Source organism: Eptatretus burgeri, chromosome 4, assembly GCF_056783735.1.
Source record: "Eptatretus burgeri isolate ZD-2024b chromosome 4, Ebu_testis_v1, whole genome shotgun sequence".
NCBI classification, from domain to species: Eukaryota; Metazoa; Chordata; class Myxini; order Myxiniformes; family Myxinidae; genus Eptatretus; species Eptatretus burgeri.
The window spans coordinates 81,092,259-81,119,384 of NC_140964.1; the positions used below are offsets into that span (position 1 = coordinate 81,092,259).

The 27,126-nt window shown below is 45.9% G+C and overlaps 1 protein-coding gene across 1 annotated transcript in view; it reads right to left on the reverse strand.

Annotated features, from left to right (window-relative positions):
• The window catches only part of TRIM37 (tripartite motif containing 37), a gene marked incomplete at its 3' end in the record, with an annotated part of 187,900 nt that overhangs the window by 76,129 nt on the left and 84,645 nt on the right, over positions 1 to 27,126 (reverse strand). The gene's annotated exons all lie outside the window — the stretch shown is intronic.

Consider the following 27,126-nt stretch of genomic DNA (forward strand, 5'->3'; position numbering starts at 1 on the left):
CGTCACCCCTCGGTAGTTGTTGCAGTCTTGGCGATCACCCTTCCCTTTCCAGAGAGGGACAACAAGGCCCCTCTTTCAGTCAGTTGGGATGATGCCTGTGTTCCAGGCAGAGCACAAAACTGCATGCAACAACACGAGTGCAGCATTTCCACCAGCTTTGAGAAGTTCGGCATGGATGCCACAGATCCCTGGAGCTTTGCCCCGTTTCAACTGGTTCACCGCAGCCCGTGTTTCCACAAGCGAAGGTGGACCACAGTTGATTCGAGGGTCAGCAACAGGGATTGTAACACCCTTGACGTCCAACTCGACAGCTGGGGGATCAGCCTGGTACAACCACTCAAAGTAACCGGCCCAGCGGGCCTTCACTTCAGACTCCTCTGTCAAGAGCCTACCACTCTCTGCTCGAACTGCAGTGCTCCGAGGGATGGGCTTGGATGAACGTAATGCGCGAATTCCCCTGTAAGCGGGACGAGAATCACCTGTCCACAGGTGATGCTCTACCCCCTCACAGATTCCTCGCACATAGGCCTCCTTGTCCACCCTCAGTGCACGTACAGTTTTATGCCTCAGCTCCCTGAACAGCTCAGCTCTGCCATTCAGCCTGGCCCTGCGACTCTGGTCAATGGTATCCAGTGTCCCTTGAGAGACAAAATTCTTCTTTGCCCTGCGGTGAGCTCCAAGGCATCCACCGGCAACATCAAGGACGGTGGTCTTGAAGGCGCTCCACAACTCTTCAGGACCTCCCAAAGCACCCAGACCCCTCAAGTGTCCACTCAGCCTGTTCGCAAACTCCTCAGCTACTCTCTCATCCCTGAGCTTGGCAACATCCAGCCTAGGCTGGGATGGTACCATTCTCCAGGATTTAAGGTGCAGCTTTAGAGTTGCTACAACAAGCTTGTGGTCAGTATTGAGGAACTGAGCACTCCGGTAGACCCTGCAGTTCTGGATCATCCTCCAACGACCGTCAATGAGGACATGGTCAATCTCCTTTGCCACACCGCCAGCGTTGGAATACCAAGTCCAGCGATGAGCTTGTGGGCGCTGAAACCATGAACCAGCCACCCTAAGTCCATGACTTCTTGCAAAGTCAAGGAACTTAGTGCTATTCTGGTTCATAGTTCCTGACCCATGGGGACCAACACACACCTCATAACCATCCCTATCAGTTCCAGTCGATGCATTGAAATCCCCCAAGACTAGAAGTGTATCTCGTCTGGGGCACTGATCAACCACAGACTCGAGTGTGGCGTAGAATGCATCCTTCACGGTGAGATCACTCGCCTCAGTCGGAGCATAAACAGAGACCAGGGAAATGACACCTAAGGAGTGACGAATCCTTAATCTCATAATACGCTCGTTGACCGGTGTTACCTCAATTATCATTGGGGTCAGCTTATTGGACACAGCTACAGCAACTCCTTGGGTATGGTAACCATCAGAGCGACCAGACCAATAGTCGGTGTAACCACCCACCATTATCTCTCCGCAATCCGGTCTCCGAACCTCAGAGAGAGCTGCAATCCCGATGTCCAAACCCTTGAGCTCAGATGATAACAGAGACAGGTGATCATCCTCTCTTAGGGATAGGACATTCCAGGCACCCACCCGAAGGGACCGCCTCAGGTTAACCCAAGGAGACCGCCGTCTGGTGGACGACACCTCAGCACCACTCCGACACACTCTCCTGCAATCTGACCCAGGGATGTTACCCCGTGGTTTCCCTCCTATCATCAAAGATTGGGGGTCCCGAAGGCTTTGCCCCAATCCCGTCATCTGGTGAGCTGCCCTGCGAAGGGAAGCTGCACAGGAGGTACTCCCACAGAGTGGGTTTTCAGATTTTTTTGCGTTTTTGCGTTTTGCGAAATGAAGGGTTTTACGGTGGCCGGAGTGCAAATCCTGCCACCAACCTCCTAATAAGAAGTGACCCAACTGCAGGAGGACGTCTGCAGACACAGTTGGGCACTAGATATGGATGGCCATTGGCTCACAAGGAGCTCCTCCGCCCTTTGACAGGTTTTGTTTTTAATCCTGCTGGGTGTCCATATCCAAACACCCTCCTCACCAGAAAACCTGGTGGGGGAGACGGTTTAGTCGCCGCCAACCCGACCATGGAACAGGTTAGTACAGGTTTACATGGTACCTGTAGCAGGTCACAGATCGAACCTGACCTGACAGTGAAACTAGATTAACTAGATTCCTCGAGACAGAAATTGATTTTACATGGGTATATCCACCTGAAGTTCCAAAATCAGCCGCAATTATAATTTTGGCATGTTTTTTTGTTGGAAATCACTTATAACATGTAGAAATTCAAAAAAAAAAATCGAAATTTTGTTGAAAAAAAAGTTGCAAATTTTTTTTTTTGGGGGGGGGGGGGGGGTGGAAATCATTTAAAACATTAAGAAATGCAAAAAAATTCAAATATTTTTTTCAAAATGGCCGCCATAGCGGCCATATTGGACTTTGGACCACGTGCAAAATCTAATGGCATGATCCTTGGACCATACCTAATCCCGCCCACCAAGTTTCGTCGAAATCCGTCGAGGAGTTTTTCTGTAATACTGTTCACAAACAAACAAACAAACAAGCAGTCAGAGACTGGGACTAACGAAATCGTCAACTTGACCTCTGACCTTGTCTAATAAAAGCTGTCTCTGGAGAAGGTAGCGACGCAAACCAGAAGTTTCTACGATGATTCTGTACCAAACCATCAATAATCGAATGTTTTGGATGTTTGACCTCACTGTGACCTTGACCTTAGACCGATTTTGACCAAAATCTAATCAGCGCTAGCCACTACCCTCCTGAATCACGTGGTGTAATTTGACATTGATAGCTTCTACTGTTCGAGTTATCTGTACCAAACCAACAAAAATCGAATATTCGACCTCACTGTGACCTTGACCTGTGACCGATTTTGACCAAAATCTAATCAGCACTCGCCATCACCCTCCTGAATCACATGGTGTAATTTGACATTGGTAGCTTCTTCTGTTCTCGAGTTATCTGTACCAAACCATCAAAAATCGAATATTCGACCTCACTGTGACCTTCACCTTTGACCGATTTTGACCAAAATCTAATCAGCACTTGCCATCACCCTCCTGAATCACGTGGTGAAATTTGACATTGGTAGCTTCTTCCGTTCTCGAGTTATCGTGCCTAGAAACAAACAAACAACCAAGCAGTCGTAGACTGGTACTTACGAAATCGTCAACTTGACCTCTGACCTTGTCTCATAAAAGCTGTCTCGAGAGAAGGTAGCGACGCAAACCAGAGGTTTCCACGATGATTCTGTATCAAACCATCAAAAATCGAATGTTTTGGATGTTTGACCTCACTGTGACCTTGACCTTTAACCGATTGTGACTAAAATCTAATCAGCGCTAGCCACCACCCTCCTGAATCACGTGGTGTAATTTGACATTGGAAGCTTCTTCTGTTCTCGAGTTATCATTTTTTGGATGTTTGACCTCACTGTGACCTTGCCCTTTGACCGATTTTGACCAAAATCTAATCAGCACTAGCCATCACCCTCCTGAATCACGTGGTGTAATTTGACATTGGAAGCTTCTTCTGTTCTCGAGTTATCATTTTTTGGATGTTTGACCTCACTGTGACCTTGACCTTTGACCGATTTTGAGCAAAATCTAATCAGCACTAGCCATCACCCTCCTGAATCACGTGGTGTAATTTGACATTGGAAGCTTCTTCCGTTCTCGAGTTATCATTTTTTGGATGTTTGACCTCACTGTGACCTTGACCTTTGACCGATTTTGAGCAAAATCTAATCAGCACTAGCCATCAGCCTCCTGAATCACGTGGTGCAATTTGACATTGGTAGCTTCTTCCATTCTCGAGTTATCAGTACAAAACCATCAAAAATAGAATGTTTGACCTCACCGTGACCTTGACCTTTGACCGATTTTGACCAAAATCTAATCAGCACTAGCCATCACCCTCCTGAATCACGTGGTGTAATTTGACATTGGTAGCTTCTTCCGTTCTCGAGTTATCGTGCCTACAAAGAAACAAACAAACAAACAGAAACGGAAGGCATCAATATACTTACGAAATCTTTAGATTTCATGAGTAACAAGCAATCATAGACTGGTACTTTCGAAATAGTCAACTTGACCTCTGACTTTGTCGAATAAAAGCTGTCTCTAGAGAAGGTAGCGACACAAACCAGAAGTTTCTACGATGATTCTGTATCAAACCATCAAAAATTGTAATGTCGACCGAAGCAAAAATCTCCATTTCTCCACGCAATTAAACCTTAAAGTAACTCAACGACGCGTCTGCTCAAGCGCACTGCATCATGGGACGACCCTTGATGCGTCGAGTGAAATATTTTTTATACAATCTTAAAACGTCTCCAAAACATCCGATTTTTACCAGAATTTCGACAACCGAGTTTTAAGCGTCCTAAGTGATCGCAAAAACCGAAGACAAAATTAAAATTGAAGTTAAAATGAACTCGTAACGTCGAGCGAAGCAAAAATACTCCATTTCTCCACGTGAATTTATGGACTTATGTTTGACCTCACTGTGACCTTGACCTATGACCGATTTTGACCAAAATCTAATCAGCACTAGCCATCACCCTCCTGAATCACGTGGTGTAATTTGACATTGGTAGCTTATTCCATTCTCGAGTTATCATTTTTTGGATGTTTGACCTCACTGTGACCTTTACCTTTGACCGATTTTGACCAAAATCTAATCAGCCCTAGCCATCACTCTCCTGAATCACGTGGTGTAATTTGACATTGGTAGCTTCTTCCGTTCTCGAGTTATCGTGCCTACAAACAAACAAACAAACAAACAAACAAACAAGCAGTCAGACTGGTACTTACGAAATCATCAACTTGACCTCTGACCTTGTCTAATAAAAGCTGTCTCTCGAGAAGGTAGCGACGCAAACCAGAAGTCTCTACGATGATTCTGTACCAAACCATCAAAAATCGAATGTTTTGGATGTTTGACCTCACTGTGACCTTGACCTTTGACCGATTTTGACCAAAATCTAATCAGCACTAGCCATCACCCTCCTGAATCACGTGGTGCAATTTGACATTGGTAGCTTCTTCCGTTCTCGAGTTATCGTGCCTACAAACAAACAAACAAACAAACAAACATACAAAGTCATAGACTGGTACTTACGAAATCGTCAACTTGACCTCTGACCTTGTCTAATATAAGCTGTCTCTTGAGAAGGTAGCGACACAAACCAGAAGTTTCTACGATGATTCTGCACCAAACCATCAAAAATCGAATGTTTTGGATGTTTGACCTCACCGTCCGATGTCCAAACGCTTGAGCTCAGATGATAACAGAGACAGGTGATCATCCTCTCTTAGGGATAGGACATTCCAGGCACCCACCCGAAGGGACCGCCTCAGGTTAACCCAAGGAGACCGCCGTCCGGTGGACGACACCTCAGCACCACTCCGACACACTCTCCCGCAATCTGACCCAGGGATGTTACCCCGTGGTTTCCCTCCTATCAAAGTTTGGGGGTCCCGAAGGCTTTGCCCCAATCCCGTCATCCGGTGAGCTGCCCTGCGAAGGGAAGCTGCACAGGAGGTGCTCCCACGGAGTGGGTTTTCATTTTTTTTTGCGTTTTTGCGTTTTGCGGAATGAAGGGTTTTACGGTGGCCGGAGTGCAAATCCTGCCACCAACCTCCTAATAAGAAGTGACCCAACTGCAGGAGGACGTCCGCAGACACAGTTGGGCACTAGATATGGATGGCCGTTGGCTCACAAGGAGCTCCTCCGCCCTTTGACAGGTTAACATACCCAAGGAGTTGCTGTAGCTGTGTCCAATAAGCTGACCCCAATGATAATTGAGGTAACACCGGTCAACGAGCGTATTATGAGATTAAGGATTCGTCACTCCTTAGGTGTCATTTCCCTGGTCTCTGTTTATGCTCCGACTGAGGCAAGTGATCTCACCGTGAAGGATGCATTCTACGCCACACTCGAGTCTGTGGTTGATCAGTGCCCCAGACGAGATACACTTCTAGTCTTGGGGGATTTCAATGCATCGACTGGAACTGATAGGGACGGTTATGAGGTGTGTGTTGGTCCCCATGGGTCAGGAACTATGAACCAGAATAGCACTAAGTTCCTTGACTTTGCAAGAAGTCATGGACTTAGGGTGGCTGGGTCATGGTTTCAGCGCCCACAAGCTCATCACTGGACTTGGTATTCCAACGCTGGCGGTGTGGCAAAGGAGATTGACCATGTCCTCATTGACGGTCGTTGGAGGATGATCCAGAACTGCAGGGTCTACCGGAGTGCTCAGTTCCTCAATACTGACCACAGGCTTGTTGTAGCAACTCTAAAGCTGCACCTTAAATCCTGGAGAATGGTACCATCCCAGCCGAGGCTGGATGTTGCCAAGCTCAGGGATGAGAGAGTCGCTGAGGAGTTTGCGAACAGGCTGAGTGGACACTTGGGGGGTCTGGGTGCTTTGGGGGGTCCTGAAGAGTTGTGGAGCGCCTTCGAGACCACCGTCCTTGATGTTGCCGGTGGATGCCTTGGAGCTCACCGCAGGGCAAAGAAGAATTTTGTCTCTCAAGGGACACTGGATACCATTGACCAGAGTCGCAGGGCCAGGCTGAATGGCAGAGCTGAGCTGTTCAGGGAGCTGAGGCATAAAACTGTACGTGCACTGAGGGTGGACAAGGAGACCTATGTGCGAGGAATCTGTGAGGGGGTAGAGCATCACCTGTGGACAGGTGATTCTCGTCCCGCTTACAGGGGAATTCGCGCATTACGTTCATCCAAGCCCATCCCTCAGAGCACTACAGTTCGAGCAGAGAGTGGTAGGCTCTTGACAGAGGAGTCTGAAGTGAAGGCCCGCTGGGCCGGTTACTTTGAGCGGTTGTACCAGGCTGATCCCCCAACTGTCGAGTTGGACGTCAAGGGTGTTACAATCTCTATTGCTGACGCTCGAATCAACTGTGGTCCACCTACGCTTGTGGAAACACGGGCTGCGGTGACCCGGTTGAAACAGGGTAAAGCTCCAGGGATCTGTGGCATCCATGCCGAACTTCTCAAGGCTGGTGGAAATGCTGCACTCGTGTCGTTGCATGCAGTTTTGTGCTCTGCCTGGAACACAGGCATCATCCCAACTGACTGGAAGAGGGGCCTTGTTGTCCCTCTCTGGAAAGGGAAGGGTGATCGCCAAGACTGCAACAACTACCGAGGGGTGACGCTGCTCTCAGTGCCGGGCAAGGTCTTTGCTCGGATAATTCTCGATAGGGTTCGCCACCATCTGCTTGAGCACCAGCGTCCAGAGAAGTCAGGCTTTACACCAAAGAGGTCAACGATTGACCGTATCCTTGCACTTCGTGTCCTCACCGAACGCAGACGAGAGTTTCGGAAGGGGCTGCTTGCAGCCTATGTTGATCTCTGTAAAGCGTTCGGTTCAGTGAATCGGGATGTCCTCTGGAGGATTCTGGTCTACGTGGGGTGCCACCAAAACTGATCGATCTGATGTCTGAACTCTACTCTGGTACTTTGAGTGCTGTGAAGTGTGGTGGTACCATCTCTGACTTATTTCCAGTTGTTACTGGAGTTCGTCAGGGATGTGTACTTGCCCCAACACTTTTCAGCACTTGTATGGACTGGATTCTAGGGAGGATGTCGGAGAGATCAAGTTGCGGTGCGTCATTTGGGAATGTCAAGATCTCGGACCTTGACTTTGCAGATGATGCAGTCATCTTTGCGGAGACTTTAGACATCCTCTTGGGGGCCCTCGAGGTGCTGAATGAGGAGTCGGAGCCGTTGGGATTACGGGTTTCTTGGGTCAAAACTAAGATCCAGGCTTTCGGTGACATCTTGGATGCTGCTGCCCTGTCTGTGTCTGTTTGTGGTGAGGATGTTGAGGTCGTGGAGAGATTCACTTACCTTGGCAGTGATATTCATGTCTCTGCTGGCTGCGAGTCAGAGGTCAATAGACGTCTGGGTCGGGCCTGGGGAGTCATGGATTCACTGGATTATGGGGTGTGGCGCTGCCGGTACCTGTGCGGGAGGACGAAAGTCCGAGTCTTCAGGTCCTTGGTACTTCCAGTCTTGCTCTATGGGTGCGAGACTTGGACTCTGACCAAGGATCTGAGACGGAGACTTAATTCCTTTGGTACCAGGTCTCTTCGGAGAATCCTTGGCTATCGCTGGTCGGATGTTGTGTCCAACGAGCGGTTGCTGAGAGAGACTCGGATGAGATTTGTTACCTGCATAGTCCGTGAGCGTCAGTTGCGGCTGTATGGACATGTGGCTCGTTTTCCTGACTCTGATCCTGCTCACCAGATTCTCTCAGCGAGGGAGTCTCATGAGTGGAGGAGGCCAGTGGGTCGACCATGTGCCTCATGGTTGCAACAGGTTGACCATCATCTCAAGGAGATGGGGATGGGCCTGGCCTCTGCCTGGGGGATGGCCAGACGGAGGCCCCTGGAGTACCGGCGGAAAGTGGACGCAGCGACGTGCTGTTCTGGCACATGCTCCCATACCTGACCTGACCTGACCTCACCGTGACCTTGACCTTTGACCGATTTTGAGCAAAATCTAATCAGCGCTAGCCACCACCCTCCTGAATCACGTGGTGTAATTTGACATTGGAAGCTTCTTCCGTTCTCGAGTTATCTGTACCAAACCATCAAAAATCGAATATTTGACCTCACCGTGACCTTGACCTTTGACCGATTTTGACCAAAATCTAATCAGCACAAGCCATCACTCTCCTGAATCACGTGGTGTAATTTGACATTGGTCGCTTCTTCCGTTCGAGTTATCTGTACCAAACCATGAAAAATCGAATATTTGACCTCACTGTGACCTTGACCTTTGACCGATTTTGACCAAAATCTAATCAGCACGAGCCATCACCCTCCTGCATCACGTGGTGTAATTTGACATTGGTAGCTTCTTCCGTTCTCGAGTTATCGTGCCTACAAACAAACAAACAAACAGAAACGGAAGGCATCAATATACTTACGAAATCTTTAGATTTCGTAAGTAACAAACAGTAGTGAAAACAGTAACCTCCGTCCATCTTCGATGGCGGAGGTTAAAAGGTTTTTAGTTGTTAAAAAACAATGAATCGCCACATCACGGCAGGGTAGCCGAGAGGTAAGCACACTCGCTCTCAGCTGTCTCGTCTGGGTTTGAATCCCAACCCAGCTATAGACTGTCATCCCTGTGTTTCACAGGCAGGGTGATTTATCAATGTGTGTGCCATCTCTCAGATGGATGTTAAACTGGGCATCACATCTGTTAGAATTTCCCTTCCCCCCTCCACCTCCTTTTCCCTCTCTCACACCTATCCCACCCTCCCCCTCCTCTGCCTCTCTCACACCGATCCTACCCCTCTCCCTCTCTCCGATCCCTCCCCTCTCCCCCTTTCTTCCTGTCTCCCTCTCTCCCCCATTCCTCCCCCTGCTCCCCCACCCTTGGTTGAGGGGACTATTGCATGTACGAATATGATTCGGAATGAACCAACCCGAAGGGTGCAAAGATAGTTGCATGTGCATGCATGCAGGCCTTTGCCATGTAGATAGCATGGGATTTAAATGTGACCGCCCAGTTTTATATCGAACGCAGCGGTTAAAAACGTGTGGCCCTAAATGGAGTTCTTTCATCCCCTCTTCCTGTGCAGGCTGGAGTTCCTCAAGGTAGCGTTCTGGGCCCTGTTCTTTTTCTGGTTTTCATCAATGATCTCACAGACTCTCTGGAAAATCCTCTATTTCTCTTTGCCGATGACTCAACCCTCTGCCGTACCATCTGTCATCCCTCAGACCGGCAAGCAGCAGCTTCTTCGCTCACTGCAGATCTGGATAAAATCACAAACTGGTCCAACACGTGGAACATGTCTTTCAATCCAGACAAATCTCACACTCTCACTATGTCTCTTCGAAAGGACCGTTTACAAAACCCCCCCATCCACTTTCTCAACAATCCTCTGGAAGAAGTCTTTTCTTTCAAGCTTCTGGGTCTCACTATCTGCCATGACCTTTCCTGGGAAAGTCACATTTCCAACCTTTCCTCAAAAGCCAGTCGCCGACTGGGAATCCTCCGTCGTGCAAAGTCCTTCCTCGGCCCTCTTGAGCTCCTGACCACTTACAAAGCTTTTGTCCGTAGCCTGATGGAGTACTGCTCTCCCCTCTGGGCTGGTGCTCCTGCCTCCCACCTTTCTCGACTGCACGCTGTCGAAACCAGGGCTTTTAAGATCATTGGCATCTCCCGCAATGAAGCTGAGTCTTTGGGCCTCTCACTCAATCACCGCAGGTTGGTCGGTGGTCTTTCTGTCTTCTACAGACTCCTCTCCAGCCTTGCCCCCCCTGCTCTCTCTGCGATTTGTCCCAACCACATTTCCACAGGGCGCTCAAGGTCCGCCAACAACCCCCTTCTGGTAAAACTACCAAAATCACGAATCACTGCTCATCTTCACTCTTTCATTCCTCTTTTTCCCGCCTTTCGAATAAACTTCCTCACTCTATTCTTTCCCATTCTTCCCTTCAGGCTTTCAAAACAGCTGTTCACCACCACCTCTTATCTTCCCCCATCCAAATCCTCGATCTTTTCTACCCCCGATAATCCACCCAAGCCCACTTCCTTCAATTCTCCTGCTTTCCTTCCTGAAAGTCCCTTTAATGTCCATCTTCCCCTCGCCATGTTCCCCGTCCCATCCCCATCCCTCTCCCTTCCACAGTTCACCTGTGTCTGTTCCCCAATGTTTTGTCCCTTCCACTCCCGCCCCTCTTGTCTCATGCCTCCTTGCTGTGAGTTGTGTGTTAGCTCTCATACGAGCCTCGACCAAGGTATAAAAAAAAAAAAAAAAAAAAAAAAAAAAAAAAAAGAAAATGTCCCTGTTTGGGTGAGTTTTATCGCCATTCCCTTCACCTTCCCTCAAGGTCATCTGCCATCTGCTTGGAAATCAGCAAACATTACCGCTCTGCATAAAAAGGTGCAAAAACAGATTCCTGCAACGACAGACCTATCAGCCTTCTCCCAATCATCAGCAAGGTTATGGAATCCCTCATCGCTTCTGACATTGAATCCTTCCTCTTCTCCAATGGCTTGATTTCTAATCAATTTGGTTTCAGACCAGGTCACTCTACCCTGGATATGCTGCTTCTGCTCTCCCAACAATGTTTGGAGGTACTCACTGCCAGAAATGAAATCCGTGCCATGTCCCTCGACATATCACGTGCTTTTGACACGGTCTGGCACCCTGCCCTGCTCACCAACTCTCTTCCTATGGTATCCAAGGCCATCTCCACTCATGGCTTGAATACTTCCTCTCCTGTCGCAGCCAACGTGTCGCCCTAAATGGAGTTCTTTCATCCCCTCTTCCTGCCCAAGCTGGAGTTCCTCAAGGCAGTTTTCTGGGCCCTGTTTTTTTTTTTTTCTGGTTTTCATCATTGATCTCTCCGACTCTGGAAAATCCTTTTTATCTCTTTGCTGATGACCCCACCCTCTGTTGTACCATCTCTCATCCCTCAGACTCAAAAAAACTCCCCTCACGCTGCCTTCCCTTCTCTTCCTCTCACACAGCATTCTCTGCCCCTCATGCTGCCTTACCTTCCCTTTCCCTCACACTGCCTTCCCTCTACCTCCCCTCATGCTGAGCTCATCCTAAACCCCATCCCCTCTCCACTCCCATGGACATCTCCTGGCCGTTTCTGCGTGCTGTATTAATGTACCCCATTTTGTTCAATCCTATACCACTCCCCCCTCCCAAATACTCCCTTCTCCACAAGTCCCACTACCAAACACAAGTTGAGAACCCCACGCCTCACACTTACCCCCTGACAAAATCCCTCCCTCTCACCTCCCTTTCCTCCTTGCTCCCCCCCTCCCCCCAATCCTGGAGTGTATAGCAACGTTTGGTGAGGCATTGCTCGCAAAACTCCCCCATTCCTGGCACCCTCTTTGCCTCTCTCTTTTTCTTCTTCTCCATCTCTCTCTCATCCCTCTCTATCCCCATCCTCTAACCCTTCCCTCAATATTCCAGTCAGCGAAGCAACGGGTTGCATTTGCTCGTTTTGAATAAAACGTGCATGGTATATGATTATTTAAGGGTTACGAAAGCCAATGCTCACAATTGGATGGTGAATATACGATAAATGCCTGAAATATTTTTAAAATTGCATGATAATAAATTAACCCCCAAAATAAGCCTGGTGTTGGCTTAACGGTTAAGTGGCTAGCTTAAGATCTTCGAGTCTTGAGTTTGAGGCCCTGTCAGCCATTGAACCAGATGGGGTTGACTCAACCTGTCATCCTTTTGAGGTCAGCAAAATGAGCACCAGTGGACTTGTAAGAGGGCACTACATCAGCGGCACAGTCAAGCCCCCAAAAAACGATGCAACCAGCAGCCACAAGCTACACACAATAGCTCGCTAATAACCAAAATATTTACTTTTATTATTATTATTATTATTTTTAAACAGCTTCAGAAAACAATTCTTTAAAATATGTTAAATTACCACAATCAAGACTAATGCAATAATAATAATAATAAAAATCTTCATACATTCTTCTTTGGAATTGGTACAACCGGAATTGAAATCGGCCAAACAATAACAAGGACATTATTGTTTGAATCGACAAGAGTGATGATTAATTTTTAGTTGTAAAGCGCCATCTCTCAGTGAGAAGTGGAAATTTGTGCAAACTACATCAATTTGCACATCATGAACAGATTGTGCATAGAAAATCAATCCTTATGACACCTAAATATATATTTTCCTTTTAGGCTTATAAATGAACACTATTAATACATCCAGCACTGAAGGTGGATGGAGATTATGTTTTCACTCCTGTTCGTCTGTCTGTCTGTGAGCAGGCTCTCTCAAAAAGTTATGGATGGACTGATAAAATTAGGTGGCCACTTTGGGTGTGTTGCAAGGATGAATTCATTAGATTTTGGTGAAGATCCAAATCTGGATCCAATAATTTAAGCCATTCTTCACCATTGAGAAATGGGGCCAAAAACGACATGTAGCATGATATTTCAAAAGCTTGTGGACCAATGACAAAACTTGGTGGATGAGTTGGTTGGGTGACAATAATAAGACGATTCAATTTTGGTTAAGGTCTGGATGCAGATTCGGCCTATCAGTGGGTTACAAAACGTAAACCGTTTATCCTGGCGGAGGTATGCACTCCACCAAGTGCTATTCCATTTTAGTCATTTATAGGTCACTGTTAGTTAATTAATTGATAGGAATAAATATAAATAATATGTTCTTGTTTTGGTTGGAAGAGCAGCCAGTCATGAAGTTTTGTGTTCTCGCCTTGTAAAGTTGATTCGGCTGAGGTTGAGCGAAGCGAGGTCGAGGTAGTTTATTCCGTGAAACACCCTGCAACCCATACCTGCAGAAAATTGATTTTTTTTGAATGCTGTCCACATTTTCCATCCAATCATCATGTAACTTTGTACATAGCTAACTTCCTGAAGGACTTTGAATATACTTTGTACATAGCTAACTTCCTATAGCTAGCTTTTACTATTGCACACGTTTCTATTTGGTGAACTTGGTTATGGGATGGCTTTGAAAGCCATAACATCCAGGTTGACAAGTCTTTCTTTGGTGGCAGGAAAGGATGTGCACAGAGCACAAACTCAAGCACATTGACACTTGCCACTGGAGATGGTCAGAGCTCAAATTTACGAGCCCAAACTAAGAAAACTGGGAAAAGGCAAAAATCCAGAATCACTTTCACACAATTTTCTAGGAAGAAACACTACATTGGGCTCTATTTGTTTGAAAGCTTTTCTCAGCTCAAGGTTGAGAAAATTAGGCTTGTAACATCTCATCTTCATCATGCGCGGCATGTCAGCGGTGTCGCACAATTGCTGCCCTTGTGGGACAATAGACATCATAGAAGATAATGAGCACGAAAATACATGGTGTTCCAAAAATACCCAGACAACTTTGATTGTGAATATATTTAGAACCACAAATTATCCAATGATACCCTTTGGTTTATATGATACAGGAAACTCAAAGTTTTGTGCACACCAAGGAAACTCAATACACTGCAATGTGAGCTCTGTCACGCGCAGGACAACAAGGTGGTACACGATTTTTTTCCCCATGTTCAGCTCAGCATGCTTATGCCCACCAGTATGCATGCAGCTGTGATCCAAGAACGATGATCCTGTAGGTTTGCCCTCTTGGTGTTGTCAACATCATCTTTGACAAATCCCCACAGAAAGAAAAAAAAAATCAAGGGGGGTTATGTCTGGTGAACGTGGGGACCGGGCGGTTGGTCTGCCGAACATGCTGAGCCATACATGGCAAAATCTCATGTACTGCCTTGATGTCTTTCTTGCGTGTGACAAACGGAGCTCACATTGAAGTGTTTTGATGATGTGCACAAAACGTAACGCATTTCTGTATCATATAGACCAAAGGGCATCGTTGCATCATTTGTGGCTATAAATATATTAACAACCAAAGTTGTTCAGGTCTTTATGGAACACTGTATTATCCTCAGCATTGTGTTGACCGGAACTTTCAGTAGTCCTTTTTCATCTCATGCACACAAGGGCCTCGGTCAACATTCCTGTGCATGGTCAAGGATGGTTGTGGATGCCCATTACCTGGTGCAAATTATATACATCATGTTAATGTTGCATATCTAATGTCTAATGATAGATATAACAAGAACGGAATTCGGTAGAGCACGTACCTCCACCAGGCTGAACAGTTTATGCTTTGGAGTCCACCGATAGGCTAAATCTGCATCTGCGCCTCAACTAAATTCCAATCAACTTGTTCTTGTCACCTTCCCAAATAATCCACCAAGTTTTGTCATAACCTGTCCACAACTTTTTAAAGATATATCGTTTTCGCTACCATCTCTCAAAAGTGAAGAATCACTTAAAAAATTCCAGTATCCAGATCCAGATCTTCAACAAAATCTAATCAATTTGGCCTTGTCACACACCCAACCTGTCCACCAAACTTCGTCTAAATCCATCCATAACTTTTTGAGAAATTCTGCTCACAAACAGACAGGGGTGAACATAACCTCTGTCCACCTTCTTCGGTGGCAGAGGGAACCAGGCTGAACAGTTTACGTTTTTGTATCCCACTGATGGAGAAAAATTCCTTTTTAAACAAGTTTTCTTTTTCCTTTAAATGTACTCATTGTTTCTTTTTCAATGTACTCACTGCTTGCTCAATAAAAATGAATTATAATCAATTGCTTATGTTCAGTTATCCTATTTAAGAACCTTTTGACCAGTAAGATGCCTTTCCCATGCGAAACCAGTCTCACCAAGGCCAGCTGTAGGTCATCATGACCAAACTCCCCTCTCTTTGCTTTGTTCTCCCAAGCCCCCTCCACTCCTACCAAGGTATGCATATGTATGTATATATATATATATATATATATATATATATATATATATATATATATATATATATATATATATATATATATATATATATATATATATATATATATATATATATATATATATATATTTCGGCGCACCCCTTGTTTTGTTCCACCATCAGATTTTTGTTACTGCATGAAATGAAACAAGCTTTGACATATATAGTAATGATATTATTGTCTTCCTTAAAAGGCCCCTCAAAATTTGTTTTGATGATTATGGTAGTTAAACAGTTCATGTTCTCCATTTGCAAAATGGGAGGAATTATTGCACAAAAAAGAAATAAAAATGTTTCTCATTTTTTAGAGGACCACTAAGATGAGTTCGGCTCATAGAATCACACTCCATTTGGGAGAAAACATTTGAGTTCATACCTGACGAATTTGCACTTTCCATGTGCCGTAGTTTCTTCACAAAACCATGACTTTCCGACTAAATACAAAGTATTTCTTTGCTTTTTTTGGTTGCGGTTTTGAAATTTTCATCGACCGATACGCGCTGCCCAGCCGGACCAACTGCCAACAAAGTATCACCTGGTTAGTCACGGTTAAACCCCAAATCATGATCATCGTTTTTGTGTGGAGGTGAGTACTGACAGTGTACTTGGGTCTTTTCCGGGTGGGTGCGGGATTGAGCACGTGCACATAAAAATCTCGGGTCTCCACATAGTGGCGTACAGGCTTAAGTCGTACTTCTGTTTACTACCGTAGAAAATCACAGAACCATCCGATCGACATGCTGTTAACAGTTTCAGAATCAGCTAAATTCTACAACATATGAATATGTAGATGAAACTGATTCGGCCAGCTAAAATCTACAAGATATGAATATGTAGATGAAACTGATCCGGCTTTTTGGATCACTTTAAAGAAGGGTGCCCTGTAATTTTAATGCGCTCTATGGATCCTCCGGAACTCACAAATGGTACACGTTGTGTAGTCACTAAACTACGTGGTAATGTCATCGAAGTGGAAAACCTGAATGATAATCAATGCATAAAAATGATATAATATATTGTTTAAAATACATTCATGCAATCTGTCTTTTACCATATGTTGCCAGTGACGCCCGTCAAAGACGGGCACCTTTACAAGTATGTATATGTATATATATATATATATATATATATATATATATATATATATATATATATATATATATATATATATATATATATATATATATATATATGGGAAAAATGTAAGCTTAGTTTTGTGCAAATCATTGTGGATGTTACCACATCTCAGTGTTTTGGACTCCGTGGTACCGCGTAATAAATATTCTGTGATCGAATGTACTTTCCTTGTGGACCAGTGGATTATTTGTTTATTGCAAAATTGAGTAATAGTATTTACACTGAGTCTGTTTTTAATTCCACAACAAATTTGGTGTCGTGACTCGGATGTACTAAATCCCTGGAGGCAGTCCATGGTCCGGAGGGACGGCAAACGCTTGAGCATCGCAGACTAGAAGGTAAGCGGAGAGCGTTCGCCCCATCCCTGACGGCGGGCCTGTCCTTAGCGGGTAACGTACATCGACAAAGGAAAGTACGTCAGAGAATTTTTATTGATAGGCCTGAGGGGATCCTGTGGTTACAAACCGCTTAAGCCTATGGGGCTAACAGAGATCAGGGATCTCTTTACGGGGAGTTTGAGTCTCCGTCGTACTTTGAGCGAGTTCGTTACTTGGCTCACTGTGCTGTACTCGGTACAGCAGGGAGAGGGGAAAAGGCCATTCCCCTCTGGCCAAACAAAGGGGGGGGGGGGTTGGAGTCCCACTTCCGCAAAGAGAGGGGTACGAGGCCCAGCTCGCTGTGTAGTAAAATGTGATTGTGTGTGAGGGGTATGTGCTTCGAACTAACCATACTATATAGTTGTTTTACTACAGTGCTGGCCAGCATTTGTTATATTATCGACATATTGAAGTGGATATTTCATGGTATTTGTGACCTGGTGACGATTTGCAGGATGGGAAACACTGGTGGAAAGAGTGATGAGATTGGGTATACCGAAGCAACCTGCCCCAGGCCACGCAGAGGGACATGCACGAGATATATGTTTGATAAATACGGACTTGATTCTGTGAGAGACATTGCGAATTGGTGCGAGTGGACTATGAATAGTAAATTGCCTTTTCCTGAGAATGTTACTTTTGATCGGGATTGTTTGAACCACCGAAGGAAAATGTTGGAGGAAAAAGGAAAGGACAAAAAGACCTCAAGGCACGTACATTGGGGAGCGTATATAGACTGGATGGAGGAGTGTAGGGATCGGGTCGAGAAAACACGGCTGTTAAACCTTAAAGAGCAGCTGGACCAGGTGACCATGCAGATGCCTGTGAGACTTGAAAATAAATCAAAAAAGAAACAGCGAGCTGCCCCTGTGGAGTTTGAGGATGATGGGGAGGAGTCAGATAGGTGGCCTGACCCTGTTCCAGACATAGTGCCAACGGCACCGCCACTCGAGGACGAAGAACCGGGTGCAGCGGGCGCAGAGGGCGAGGATGGTACAGGACAGGATGCGCATCAAAGAGGAGCCACTGGAGTAGTACCAAAAGCGGAGATTACGAAGAGCGTTGAGAGGAAGTATGCTGCGACACAACGACCAGAGTTTCTTCTTGGTGGCAAGGTCGGAGTGTGGACCCGATCGAGAAAGGCCAGTGGAGGCTGAGAGGGAAGACGATGAGGGGACACCAATAGGTACGTTCCCATTGCGAGATTACTCAGGGGCTGGAGGCATGCAAGCAATATAATCGGCCATGGGGTTCCGAGTTAAGGGCCATTGCAAACGAGATGCCGAAGGTACGAGAGGATCCGCAAAAGTTTCAACGAGAGTTGCGTGTGATTGTGGAATGCTATCAGCCGACTTGTGTGGACATGAATCATCGTCATACCATTTAAAAGTCTTTATCCCTGAGCAGGGGTCAGCTTTTTTGCGGGCTCCAATCATGGTACCCTTTGTTGTGGCAATGTTTTTACAGCCGGATGCCCTTCCTGACGCCAACCCTTTCATCGCCTTCGACCCTGGAGGAATAATTACCAGTATACTGGCGCTCATTTTGCCGACCTTCGGAAGGATGACAGGCTGAGTCAACCCCCCTGATGCTAGCTCAGTGGCCAGCAGGGCTCGAACTCAGGATCCCAAGCCACCGCCTTAACCACTGAGCCATACCAGGCTCATTTATGTGGACATGAATATTTTGTTGAAATCGATTGTGCCCGAGGGGTTACTCCGACAATTGAAACAAGTCGCAAGATGACCAAGTGAAGTGCCCGAAACCTGAGACGAGCTACAAGAACATGTCAACAAGCTCATTGACACCATGACAGAGGAAGCCCCACTTAAAACAGATTGGGGAAAAATACAAGCGTGCAAACAATGCTCAACCGAAGATCCGTTGGATTACCTAGAGCGGTTACGGAGTGTGTATCAGCGTCACTCTGGATTAAAAGATGAGGAAGGCGTCCCGTTCGCTCATGCATTTATCAGCGGTTTGGCAGCAAAATTGCAGAACGAGGTCAAGTGAGTGTGTATCGGCTGGGAATCCAAAGATGTAAAGGATCTGATGTTCTATTATAACCCATTGCAGTTCATTGATCGAACAGCGTTGTACTGAGACGGAGGCTAAATTGATGCCAACCCAGGTAAAATGGGCCAGGGACATGAGCAAGTGGGAGAAATGCGAGTTATAATGCACACTACCGCGGGCCGAGCCGTAACTGTGGCCGACCACAACACCGAAAAGGCACAAAGAGGTCTGTCGTGCGTATGGGCAAACAGGTCACTGGGCAAGGGAGTACCCGAACGTCAGAAATGGTCTGACTTATGGCACGAACAGACCGGCAGGGGAGAGGCAGCCGGCACAACCAAACAAAGGCCGAGGTGCAAATTCCCATCAGCAGGACGGATGGGGAACACAGGCCGAGTCAGCTGCTTCATTTCCACCCCCTCCACCCCAGAGCTCATTTCCACCACCTCCACCCCATAATCCGTTCGCTTTACGACAGAGAACGGAAGGGACCTCATCTGAATTACCGTTGCTGACTTCAAAACCGCGTGACGAACCGAGACCGATTTTGACAATTGAAAGCCAAGAGATTTCTTTCCTGGTGGACACAGGGGCAACTAAATCTGCGATCAGGAAAAGTGACTTTCCGAACGCACCTTTATCGCGGGAACAAGTAAAGGTTGTAGGAGTATTAGGCGTTGCCATGGCGATCCCACTGTCTGAACAACTACAGGTAGAGATTGGACCTTTGGTGGCTACTGACACACCAATTAATTTGTTGGGAAAAGACCTATTATGCAAGCTGAATTGTACAGTGAAATGTACCCCCGACGGAGTGTACTTGGATATGCCTCACGAATCGCATACAACTATGCTGAATCTATTGCAGGAAAATACAGAGAATCTTGTATTCCGGTGGATTGTGATGGATGGTGAAGCATCTAACCATTTGCAGGTGTGCGTGTCCGATTTGAAGAGGAGGAGGTGTGCGACTGGGTAAGTCAGCATCACATTGACATGAACAGGGCGCAGACTCGATTACATTGCATTGCAGATTGCGATGTTAAGGGAAAAGATAACGTCTATGCGAGGGAAGCAATTTCAAAATTACACCAGAGTTTTGGCATGGGATTGGGAACAATGTGGATTGGGAAGCAAGGGATTGGCCTGGAGGTGCATCTGACGCAGGAGCAATTGAAAATGTGGAATCAACCGTCCAGTGTTACACCACATGTTACCTTAACGATTGTGAGAGGTTACCAAACAACGGACATAGGGCACATGGTAACCCATCTAAAAAGGGCATCGGAAGCAACTTTGGTAGGGTCTAGCCAAGTTAAGGGACTATGGAAGATCGGGGCAGATGGATATTGTTGGTCAGGCTGTAGTGGAACTGTAAAGGCTGTGTTTGAGATGGTTGATCTCTCAGAAACAACAGGGTCAGAGAAATTACCTGGACTGCGAGAGCAGGTCCCGACTTGTCTGTGGGCAATACATGCTAATGACGTGGGTCGAATTAGAAGTATGTACCCAGTAAAGATAAATATAGATACATCAAAGAAGTTGCCTCGCAAACCACAATACCCATTGCGTCCAGAAGTGGAAGCAGGGATAGCTCCCGTAGTGGAAGCGCTATTGAAGCAAGGAAGGATTATTCCCACAGTCAGTCAATGTAATACGCCGATTTTACCTGTGCGAAAACCAGGAAAGTCGACGTGGAGGTTTGTACAGGACCAGAGGGCGGTGAATGAGGCTGTTATCCCCACCTACCCCATCATCCCAAATCCAGCTACCATTCTAGCAAGTATCCCAAGTAACTATACGCATTTTACTGTAATAGATCTTTGTTCAGCTGTTTTTAGTGTACCGATAGCCCTTGAGTCGCAATTCCTTTTTGCGTTCATGCATCAAGGAAGACAATATACTTGGACTGTGCTTCCACAAAGATACACTGAGAGCCCTAGTTTGTTTTCCCGAGCATTGAAAGACGATCTAGAATCGAGATGACAGTTTTTCCCAGCGGATCCACATTGATCCAATATGTTGACGACCTGCTCATCTGTTCAACGTCGAAGGAAGCATGTGAACAAGATACTTTGATGCTGTTGGGGGCCTTAGCAGAGAAGGGACACAAAGCCTCGAAAGCCAAATTGCAGTTTTGCCAGGAGGAGGTAAAATATTTGGGACACATTTTGAAGGGAGATACCAGACGTGTCTCTCGGGAGTGTATATCTGCAATATCAAAACTTTCCAAGCCAACTACCGCTAAACAGATGAGGTCTTTTCTCAGGATGACAGGCTATTGCAGGCAGTGGATACCTGACGATGCAGCCTTAGTGCGCACCCTGCTGGAAATTGGTTCGGTGAGCGTGTCCAATCCACTGACATGGACGCAAGAAGCAGACAAGGCTTTTGTGACCCTCAAGCAAGCTCTGTCCTCTATCCCGCTTTGGGTATACTGAACTATGAAAAACCTTTCCATTTGTACGCAAATGAGAGTCGGGGCTTCGCGCAATCGGTGCTGGCTCAGAAGCACGGGAATAAGCTATGGCCCGTCGCCTATTACAGTACTAAATCGGATCCAGTGGCACAAGGATTCCCATCCTGTTTAAGAGCAGTGACAGCTGCGTCGCTCACAGTGCAGGTGACAGAACCACTCGTCGCAGGACACACTTTGATTCTCATGGTGCTGCACGCAGTCACCGCCGTGCTGTTAAAAACAAAAACACAACACCTGTCGGCCTCGCGGGCAACGACAATTCGAACTCTCACTCACAGCTCCACCGAACATTACGATTAAAAGGTGCCCACCATTGAATCTTGCTAGATTTCTGCCAGTAGAACTGGATGGAGATCCTCATATTTGTGAGGAGGTGATCGTACACACGTCTACCGCGTCCCGATTTGATAGACACACCAATCCAAAATTCTGAGTTGATTCTATATGTCGACGGTTCGTCGTCGCGGGCACCAGATGGATTTCTATTAACAGGCTATGCAGTTTGCTCTGATCACTGCGTAGTCACTGATGATTCGCCAATAAGCGATGAAACTGGTCCGGCAGCTGTGCCTATAGAAAGTATATACAGTGCCGAAAGAAAGTCTCCACTCTACAACCTCTTTCAAAATTCTCATGTTTTGTTGCCTTAAAGCCTGGAATTAAATTGCATTAAACCAGACTTTTTTCATTGTTATTTACACATCGTAATCCATAACTTACAAGTGAAAAACTAATTCTACAAATTTCAGAAAATTAATTAAAAATACAAAACTAGAATATCTTCGCTGGATAAGTGTCCCCCACCCCCCTCCCCCAATACAAACAATTGTAAATTATCTCAGGTGTAACCAATCACCTTCAATATCACACACCAAGTTAATTGGCCTCCACTTGTGTTAAATTGCAGTGATTCTGTTTATTTTAGATTAAAATCAGCTGTTCCTGTAGGTTCACTCTGCTGGGTAGTGCATTTCACAACAAAGACACAACCTCGTTCCAAGGGCTCTTTTCAGAATTTTCACTGAACCTCTGACAGCCTCCACTTGTAGCTCGTTAGTAGCGATATTCCCCGGAATTATTTTTAAATACTCAGGATGGATTTTCTTTATCATTCCTGCAGCTCCAACTATCACTGGTACAATTTCAGCTTTCTTCAATTTCCAAGTCTTCTTGACCTCATTTCTCAGATCCTCGCATTTGGTTATTTTCCCGATTTCTGTCGCAGTTAGTCCAAAGTCATTGGGAACTGAAACCTCAATCAACAATGCTGGCTTTTCCTTTTTGTGTTTGAGCTCTATGTTGGTTTCCCATAAGTTTGGATTCATTTGAAGCAACTTCTCAATTTCTTTCTCTCTGAGGAGCGTTTCCATTTTTCAGGGTGAGACAGAGACAGAATTAGCCTATTATACGAGGTGTGTTCAAAAAGTATCCAACCTTAATTTTTCGTGCGCAAACAAATGAAGCTAGGGAGGCGTGGTTTGGTGCACGTATGTAGGCGATCCTAATTCGTATGCGTGAATATTTTCCCGCCTGCAGAAGCTATCAGTCGCCGACAGACCGCCGATGAGAGAGGAAGTGTAAGTGAGCGCCATCGGATTTTCGTTTTTGACAAAATGACGGATCACTGTGGTCTCATCGCCAGTGATCACTGTGTTGAAGAAGTTGGGATCGCTGTTCAGTCTCCAGCATGTCCTGTGCGATCTCCAAACGGAGTTGCTTCTGCTCGATCGTTAGCAGCTTTGGCACGAACTTCGCTGAGATTCTCCTTAAGCCCAAATTCTCAGTCACAATGGAATGAATGGATCCAATGCTGACGCCCGCCTCGTCTGCAAGTTCTCTGATCGTGATTCGACGATCCTGCATCAGCAGGGTCCTCACTTGGTCAATGACGATCTCATTTCAGGATGTTGAGGGCCTACCAGAACGTGCTTCACTTTCCACTGATGTGCGACCATCTTTGAAGCGGTTGTACCACTCTTTTATCTGTGTGATGCCCATTGCTTCGTTCCCGAAGGCCTGTTGAATCTTGCGGATCGTTTCCACTTGGGAATCGCCAAGCTTTACACAAAATTTGATGCAGTAGCGTTGTTCAAGTTTTTCCGTCATTTTGTCAAAAACGAAAATCCGACGGCGCTCACTTACACTTCCTCACTCATCGGCGGTCTGTCGGCGACTGACAGCTTCTGCAGGCGGGAATATATTCACGCATACGAATTAGGATCGCCTACATACGTGCACCAAACCACGCCTCCCTAGCTTCATTTGTTTACGCACGAAAAATTAAGGTTGGATACTTTTTGAACACACCTCGTATATACATAATCGATAAGAATAGTGCAACTGCCTCGCGATTTTTGAGCTGTGGATAACGGGAATTATTTAACCTGTGTATGTGATTTGGTAATCTACATGGCGTTTTTTCTGTTATTGCAATCACAACACACAAGTATTTCTTCAAGAGACAATATGCTTCTTTGGTGATCAAACAAGCATTCATTATTTCACTACTATTGTTAACCATTATATTCATAATTATTTTCAAAATCATCATCAGCATCAGTATTTTATCAATTATTTTCATTGGATAGGCAACATTAAAATGATGTGTATATCTTGTATAAACTTTACAAGCCAGAACATAAAACTTCATGAAGAATTGCTCTTCATGATTTATATTAATGAATTAACAGCTGGAACCTATAAACAATAATGGTGTTCATTTATCGGCCTTGTAAAGCAACTTCTCAATTTCTTTCTCTCTGAGGAGCGTTTCCATTTTTCAGGGTGAGACAGAGACGGAGACAGAATTAGCCTATTATATACATATCGTCTCTTGACGATATTGTTACGGCTGTGGAAATTCTCAGAACACCATAAAGGTCCTGAGTTCAGTTATTCCGGTAAGTCTGTGTTCAGTTAGATTTCCCCACCATTGTTTAATGGGAATTATTCGTGTCACACGGCTGTGATCTTCGAGTTAGCCGTTATTCTTTGCTATCGTTATTTTGGACCAACCACCTCCACCACCAACATCGCTCTCAACAACCGCTTCAGACCAACCGCCTTTCCACCACCACAACCACACCTGCCTCTCAACATACCACGCCATCCTCACTACTTCGCCAGCATCCGTCAACATCTCCGCACCACAAACATCGCCTCACCTTCGTCTCCAAACGACGCCATCTTTGCGCCCGCAGCGGCAAGATCCAATCAAACGGCATCACTGCAAGCGGAGGCAAGGGTTCTCTCGCCGTGCAGCGCTGATGATTTCCACAACATCCGCTTTCCATGCAGAGGTCGGAGACGAGGGTTCTTTCGCTGTGCAGCGCCGATGATTTCCACAACGTCCGCTTTCCGCGCAGAGGTCGGAGGTCAGAGGTGAAAGGGTGGAGATCAGATCTCGCCTCACCAGCCCCATAAAAAGGCCGTGCAGAGCACCAGTTCAACCAGTCTGGAGGGGGTCTGGAAGAGAGTCGAGTCGATCCGAGGGAGACACGGTCGGGATCTAGAGCGGTGTGAGGAGCGGAGCTCGAGTCCAGTGGAAGTCTGGGTTTGCCGAGGAGACGGAGCGGGAAACACATCAGGCCGGCCGTGCCACGCATTACGGCGCATTCGTGTGGGACGTGGAGAGGTTGCCAGCCAGCAGGGAATGGTCCGAGGTGATCGGGCTTCGGGACAGTCCGAGCAGCGCGAGGGACGGACGGGCTCTTAAAGAGAGCATCAACTCGGAAAGAGCATAAGGCCCGTTCGTTCCTCTGAGGCGTTGCCGGCTGGGCCCGAATCACCGGGCCGTCAGACAAGGCCTGGGCCGGACCGCGGTTACGCTAGCTGCCGTGGGGAAGGAGTGTCGTGGGTTGCCCCAGCGAGGAAGGTAACCTGCACGGTCTCGTGGGACTCGTTTGGTCTGCCAAGTCCCGCACCATAAAGGCCTACGGGCCCAGCCTGACCCCCTTGTCTATGAGGGTGGTCTTTTCTTTGTTTCTTTGTGTGAATGATGTGGCGCCGAGTCCCGACAAGTAGAACTGTTAAGTGCCTGTGAATAATAACTATAGTCGGTTGTAGTGTTTTTACCTTGCTCGTGTCTTGTCCCCTTCCCCCATTGATTGTATGGCTGTATATGTGCATCTGTGTAAAATAATAAATGTGCTTGTGTGAATGTTAACCCATTCGTCGTGTCTTTTTTCCCCAAATTGAACTGCTATCTTGCTTTCGGAATACGAGTTGGTTTTTGAATACTGATCATAGAATCGGGTCCAAGCGAGGTCTGGCGATAATACCCGCTCTGTTGTCCCAGAACGGAACGAACCGCTTAAGCAGTTCGTGTCCAAACAGGCCTTCGCCGAGGTACGGTCCCTCGGTAGGTTACCCACGCGAATACTTAGGTATATCGATATTCGGTGATTGACCCTGTCGCACGCGGGTAGAATACGGACTGGGCCGTGGTGCGATTAAAAACCCACCCGTGACTGGTTTCTGGCGTTGTTTCAGAAAGTCACGACTGAATTGCTCGTCCGGTGGGCGTGCGGCCGTTATTAGTTAACGCGGTCACTCGCACGCCGGGTGGGCGTAGATTCGTAACAATATGTATATATAATAATGGTGGTCATTAAAATGATGAATATACTTTGTATAGACTTTACAAGGCAGAACATAAAACGTCATTAAGAATTGCTCTTTGAAGAAAAAAGAAGAAATAAATAAATTAAAATAATTTATTTCTTCTTTTTTCTTCAAAGAGCAATTCTTAATGACGTTTTATGTTCTGCCTTGTAAAGTCTATACAAAGTATATACATCATTTTAATGACCACCATTATTATATGAATGAATTAACAGCTGGAACCTATAAACAATAAAGGTGTTCATTTATAGGCCTGAAAGGAAAATGCATCTTTTGGTGTCATAAGAATAAATTTTCTTTGAATAAAATCTGTTCATTCATGTGCAAATTGGTGTCGTTTCCATGAATTTCCACTTCTCACCAAGAGATGGCACTTGACGAATAAACAAAATTATGAATTACTCTTGTCGATTCAAATATTAATAATATCCTTGTGATTAGTTAATAAAAAAATAAGTCAACATTTTTGGCTTATCATGATGTAATTTGTGATTTTTCCAGGTGTTTGGTGTTGGATTTTCATCATTTAAGCAGTGCAATGGCTTTGACAACCCTTAAATCATCATATTCCATGCATTTTTTCATTTGAAATATCATATCCTACAGATCTATTAATGCACAATTGATAAAATGTCAAATTTGACCTCTTTTGACCTTCAAAATTACCAACATCAAATTCAGTGATGGCATCCACCCACAACATGTTTGGCATCTCATGCCCAATTGATCTCACATAGTTATTTGGTATGACCAGATAAGTGGTGTCCTTTGCACAAAACAAGTTATTGGCAGGCCTACGATTTAATCAGCAAGATGAGCCTTGCATAATTGAGCTGTTTTTATGCAACAGCTAAACTGTAGACAGTTTTTCCTGAACCTGAACGAAGGTTTCATACAGTAGTCGCAAATCGCAACAACAGGCAAAACTATAAAACAGCAGAGCTATCTTTGGTGCAAAGTCTGTGCCGGAATACTCGCAGAGGTCAAATCTGTTGTCGTGCTCTGCAGTGTCTGAGTGCCTGTTCAAGGTTGGTTTGGGACTTCTCCATCATATCGAGCCTTTCATTGGCAAACT